The following is a 6,677-nucleotide window of genomic DNA, read 5'->3' on the forward strand; positions in this document are numbered from 1 at the left end:
CATTCGTAAGAGAGGAAGAAAACAATCTCCCTGGGGCCAGTCGGTAATATACCGACATACGACGTGTCGTGCACATCCGTCTCACGCACGGTATACAAAATATGAATAAAACGTGTGTAGTCTCTCTCTCTCTCGACTTCTTAATATTTTCTTTCACCTCTGACGCATCATTTCAGGTGACGTCGGGAGCGCGGGAAAAAAAATTTTTCTAAACACACGAAACCGTTCATCTCACGAACAGCCGAAAAAGTTGTCGCTCAGATCCATATCGCAGTGGAGCGGTATCCGCGGGCGGTCGTAATTGAACGACGCACGACGCCGCGAACACTCACGCGAGTCCATACAAACGATTCCGATCGTTTTGCAACAACTAGAACGTACACTGTCCGTGAAATTCACAGAATTTTCGCGTGTCCGCGACAAACGCCGACGAGACACCCATCGTTCGCTCGTACGTAGCATCCTTCTCTTAACCCGACTCAGAAACGTTCTTTGCGCCCTTCGGTAAAAAAACGTTCGATCCGAAGAGGTGAACGACGGCGGGGATTTGACAGAGCTACGCAAGCAGTGTATGGTACGTAAACGACCCTCAGCCAGGCGTGGTCCAGGAATTGTATCCGTGGACCGCAATGTGCGTTCGAAATGTCGATGTTCATGTGTCCTGCAGTTCACACGTTGACGCGCAATTAGCTGCGTTCTTCATCGACCCACGAGCCAAGTGATCCACCGTTCAGGGTAATCGTATAAATTTTATATTTCACATATATAATTTTATTCTCATTTGTTCGACCTAATATCTCTCTTCTTTCAAAGAGAAGATAAAAGTTGATACCTGAATCTCCGACCAGCGCGCGAAGGAGATTCAGGCGTCGCCTTGGAGACGACACCGAAGCCTTTCGAGACGAAAAACGTTCAAGTAATATGTATATATTTCTCGACGTTCCGGGCGTATAGTGCATTCAAAAACCCGCGAAAGACGCAGAAGACTCGCACGCGTGGAAACGACGGGGATATATTTTGTATCCTACCCGATACTGAATCCATCGCGTGCAGTCGACCCTCGCGTTCTTCCGATCAGACGCATCTATTGTTGCGCGCATGTTTTCGCGTCGCATCGCGCGAAACGTTGCACGAATCGTACCGATCGATCGATTGAAAGCAAATAATGAAAAAAGACTTCACAGCTGGCTCTTTGCCGGTCATTCGTCCCATGTTATCTCTTGCCGCGAAATTGGCGCGCAAGAGTTGGGTGTCAGACGCGCGGCTTTAAAACGAGCTTCACGGCCGGTCCCTTCGTTACCGCTTTCGTTCTTTCTCTCGGAACGACCATGAACGAACACGACGAGCGACGCTACGGCATACACACGTCCACGGATTCGATTAAAAAAACAGACTTCACAGCTGGCTCTTTGCCGGTCATTCGTCCCATATTATCTCTTGCCGCGAAATTGGCGCGCAAGAGTTGGGTGTCAGACGCACGGCTTTAAAACGAGCTTCACGGCCGGTCCTCTCAATTCCGTGTACGGTACACGCAAGATGCGGGTTCCACTTCCAGACTACCCGGTCCCTTCTCTCTACGAGAATCGATAGTAGAAGAACGGCTCGAAAACGCGTCTCAGAGACTAGGGGAAAAGAAGCGGTATGCGAGCGAAACGAAAACGCATTATGGAAACGTCGCGAAACAATGTTCGACGGTTGCTCGGTTCCAATCGTGCGGCCGTTTCAATTTCTCGTGCGCTTCACCGTCCCTCCGTAACTCTGGCCGATCGCGTATACCGAAGAGCCGACACGCGCAAAAACCACAGGCATTGTATACTGTATATATATATGTTACAGTCACAGCCTTCGCGCGTTTTACTCTCCGACGCGGGGTTTCCACGACGAAAGAGAGACAGTTTCGTGGCGGGTGACTCGGCCGAATCGCTACGACGGGTATTTCTATTATAGAACGAATCATCGCCACCCTTTACCAGTGCCCGACGAAGGAATCACAAGGTCATCTGGAGTTTACAATGCCAGCGACGGTAATTCCAACGAAGACCCGATAAGTCAACTCATCGTTCTATTTCTCCCCGTACAGAAAAGCGAATCGACGCTAACGCACCTCGCGCAAGCACGAACGTTCTCTTCGCGTGGATCATCCCATCGTCGAAAGATGTAAAGACGCATTGGAGATCGTGGTCTCTGGCGGGCTCATTGCACGCCCCACTGCATATCTTTCCTCGAATCGAGAATGATTCGTCCACTAAGGCTGCGAAACTACGCGTCGAGGAAACTAGGGGAAAGAAGCGGGATGCGAGCGAAACGACAATACATTATGGAAACGTCGCGAAACAATGTTCGGCGGTTGCTCGTTTCCTCCTGCGGACGTTTCATTGCTCGGGCGCTTCACGTCCCTCCGTAACCTTCGCGCGATCGCGTGCCCCGGAGAGCCGGCAACCGGTGAACCACAGGCGTATAAACTATAGTCTTCTATAGCAAGCCTTCGGCGGTTACTCTCCGACGCGGGGATTCCACGACGAGAGAGAATTTCGTGGCGGGTGACATCGGTCGAAACGCTACGACGGGTATTTCTATTATAGAACGAATCATCGCCACCCTTTACCAGTGCCCGACGAAGGAATCACAAGGTCATCTGGAGTTTACAATGCCAGCGACGGTAATTCCAACGAAGACCCGATAAGTCAACTCATCGTTCTATTTCTCCCCGTACAGACAAGCGAATCAACGCTATCGCACCTCACGCATGCACGAACGTTCTCTTCGCGTGAATCGTCCCATCGTCGAAAGATATAGCCGCTTGGAGATCGTGGCCCATCAAGTTCTTCCGTAACTCCTGCGCGATCGCGTACCCCGGAGAGCAGGCAACCGGTGAACCACAGGCGTATAAACTATAGTCTTCTATAGCAAGCCTTCGCGTTTACTCTACGACGCGGGGATTCCACGACGAGAGAGATTTTCGTGGCGGGTGACACGGCCGAATCGCTACGACGGGTATTTCTATTATAGAACGAATCATCGCCACCCTTTACCAGTGCCCGACGAAGGAATCACAAGGTCATCTGGAGTTTACAATGCCAGCGACGGTAATTCCAACGAAGACCCGATAAGTCAACTCATCGTTCTATTTCTCCCCGTACAGAAAAGCGAATCGGCGCTATCGCACCTCACGCAAGCAGGAATGATCTCTTCGCGTGGATCGTCCCATCGTCGAAAGATGTAAGACGTACAGAAATCGTGGTCCATCACGATTATTCGTAACTCTCCGAGTCGCGTATCTGAGAGTAGGACAAACGGAGAACCACAGGCATAAATAATACTATATGTTTCTTATATAGTTAGCCTTCGCGTTTTACTCTCCGACATGGGGATTCCACGACGAGAGAGAGTTTCGTGGCGGGTGTCTCGGCCGAATCGCTACGACGGGTATTTCTATTATAGAACGAATCATCGCCACCCTTTACCAGTGCCCGACGAAGGAATCACAAGGTCATCTGGAGTTTACAATGCCAGCGACGGTAATTCCAACGAAGACCCGATAAGTCAACTCATCGTTCTATTTCTCCCCGTACAGAAAAGCGAATCGACGCTATCGCACCTCGCGCGAGCACGTAACTACTCTTCGCGTGGATCGTCCCATCGTCGAAAGATGTAAGACGCACGGAAATCGTGGCCCATCAACGTTTTTTTGTAACTCTGCCGATCGCGTATCACAGAGCCGAGACGCACATACCACAGGCGTATAATACCGTTTTCTTTCGTATGGTAAGCCTTCGCGTTTACTCTTCGGCGCGGGGTTTCCACGTCGAGAGAGACATTCGTGGCGGGTGACATCGGTCGAAACGCTACGACGGGTATTACTATTATAGAACGAATCATCGCCACCCTTTACCAGTGCCCGACGAAGGAATCACAAGGTCATCTGGAGTTTACAATGCCAGCGACGGTAATTCCAACGAAGACCCGATAAGTCAACTCAACGTTCTATTTCTCCCCGTACAGAAAAGCGAATCGACGCTGTTGCACCTCACGCAAGCACGAACGTTCTCTTCGCGTGGATCGTCCCATCGTCGAAAGATGTAAGACGCACGGAAATCGTGGCACATCACGTGTTTTCGGAACTCTGTCGACCGCGTATCTCAGAGACGACGCGCGCGAACCACTGGCATATACTATTATATATCGCGTTTTACCCTCCGACGCGGGGATTCCACGACGAGAGAGAGTTTCGTGAGCGGGTTGACTCGGAAGAAACGCTACGACGGGTATTTCTATTATAGAACGCATCATCGCCACCCTTTACCAGTGCCCGACGAAGGAATCACAAGGTCATCTGGAGTTTACAATGCCAGCGACGGTAATTCCAACGAAGACCCGATAAGTCAACTCAACGTTCTATTTCTCCCCGTACAGAAAAGCGAATCGACGCAATCGCACCATACGCGTGCACGTAAACAACTCTTCGCGTGGATCGTCCCATCGTCGAGAGACGTAAGTTTTCATAGTATGAATTCGCGTTTTACTCTCCGACGCGGGGATTCCACGACGAGAGAGAGTTTCGTGAGCGGGTTGACTCGGAAGAAACGCTACGACGGGTATTTCTATTATAGAACGCATCATCGCCACCCTTTACCAGTGCCCGACGAAGGAATCACAAGGTCATCTGGAGTTTACAATGCCAGCGACGGTAATTCCAACGAAGACCCGATAAGTCAACTCAACGTTCTATTTCTCCCCGTACAGAAAAGCGAATCGACGCAATCGCACCATACGCGTGCACGTAAACAACTCTTCGCGTGGATCGTCCCATCGTCGAGAGACGTAAGTTTTCATAGTATGAATTCGCGTTTTACTCTCCGACGCGGGGATTCCACGACGAGAGAGAGTTTCGTGAGCGGGTTGACTCGGAAGAAACGCTACGACGGGTATTTCTATTATAGAACGCATCATCGCCACCCTTTACCAGTGCCCGACGAAGGAATCACAAGGTCATCTGGAGTTTACAATGCCAGCGACGGTAATTCCAACGAAGACCCGATAAGTCAACTCAACGTTCTATTACTCCCCGTACAGAAAAGCGAATCGACGCAATCGCACCATACGCGTGCACGTAACAACTCTTCGCGTGGATCGTCCCATCGTCGAGAGACGTAAGTTTCATAGTAAGCCTTCGGCGTTTTACTCTCCGACGCGGGGATTCCACGACGAGAGAGAGAGTTTCGTGAGCGGGTTGACTCGGAAGAAACGCTACGACGGGTATTTCTATTATAGAACGCATCATCGCCACCCTTTACCAGTGCCCGACGAAGGAATCACAAGGTCATCTGGAGTTTACAATGCCAGCGACGGTAATTCCAACGAAGACCCGATAAGTCAACTCAACGTTCTATTTCTCCCCGTACAGAAAAGCGAATCGACGCAATCGCACCATACGCGTACACGTAAACAACTCTTCGCGTGGATCGTCCCATCGTCGAGACGTAAGTTTTCATAGTATGAATTCGCGTTTTACTCTCCGACGCGGGGATTCCACGACGAGAGAGAGTTTCGTGAGCGGGTTGACTCCGAAGAAACGCTACGACGGGTATTTCTATTATAGAACGCATCATCGCCACCCTTTACCAGTGCCCGACGAAGGAATCACAAGGTCATCTGGAGTTTACAATGCCAGCGACGGTAATTCCAACGAAGACCCGATAAGTCAACTCAACGTTCTATTTCTCCCCGTACAGAAAAGCGAATCGACGCAATCGCACCATACGCGTGCACGTAAACAACTCTTCGCGTGGATCGTCCCATCGTCGAGAGACGTAAGTTTTCATAGTATGAATTCGCGTTTTACTCTCCGACGCGGGGATTCCACGACGAGAGAGAGTTTCGTGAGCGGGTTGACTCGGAAGAAACGCTACGACGGGTATTTCTATTATAGAACGCATCATCGCCACCCTTTACCAGTGCCCGACGAAGGAATCACAAGGTCATCTGGAGTTTACAATGCCAGCGACGGTAATTCCAACGAAGACCCGATAAGTCAACTCAACGTTCTATTACTCCCCGTACAGAAAAGCGAATCGACGCAATCGCACCATACGCGTGCACGTAACAACTCTTCGCGTGGATCGTCCCATCGTCGAGAGACGTAAGTTTCCATACTATGAATTCGCGTTTTACTCTCCGACGCGGGGATTCCACGACGAGAGAGTGTTTCGTGAGCGGGTTGACTCGGAAGAAACGCTACGACGGGTATTTCTATTATAGAACGCATCATCGCCACCCTTTACCAGTGCCCGACGAAGGAATCACAAGGTCATCTGGAGTTTACAATGCCAGCGACGGTAATTCCAACGAAGACCCGATAAGTCAACTCAACGTTCTATTGCTCCCCGTACAGAAAAGCGAATCGACGCAATCGCACCATACGCGTGCACGTAACAACTCTTCGCGTGGATCGTCCCATCGTCGAGAGACGTAAGTTTCATAAGTAAGCCTTCGGCGTTTTACTCTCCGACGCGGGGATTCCACGACGAGAGAGTGTTTCGTGGCGGGTGACTAGGCCGAAACGCTACGACGGGTATTTCTATTATAGAACGAATCATCGCCACCCTTTACCAGTGCCCGACGAAGGAATCACAAGGTCATCTGGAGTTTACAATGCCAGCGACGGTAATTCCAACGAA

The 6,677-nt window shown here is 50.4% G+C and overlaps 1 non-coding gene across 1 annotated transcript; it reads right to left on the reverse strand.

The window, feature by feature from the left end:
- Positions 1-583: 583 nt before the first annotated feature.
- Positions 584-738, reverse strand: LOC143175735 (5.8S ribosomal RNA). Its single transcript, XR_013000418.1, has one exon. It is a non-coding gene; the product is annotated as a 5.8S ribosomal RNA (ribosomal RNA).
- Between the last annotated feature and the right edge of the window lie 5,939 nt (positions 739-6,677).

This window comes from Nomia melanderi, unplaced genomic scaffold, assembly GCF_051020985.1.
Source record: "Nomia melanderi isolate GNS246 unplaced genomic scaffold, iyNomMela1 scaffold0176, whole genome shotgun sequence".
Lineage (NCBI taxonomy): Eukaryota > Metazoa > Arthropoda > Insecta > Hymenoptera > Halictidae > Nomia > Nomia melanderi.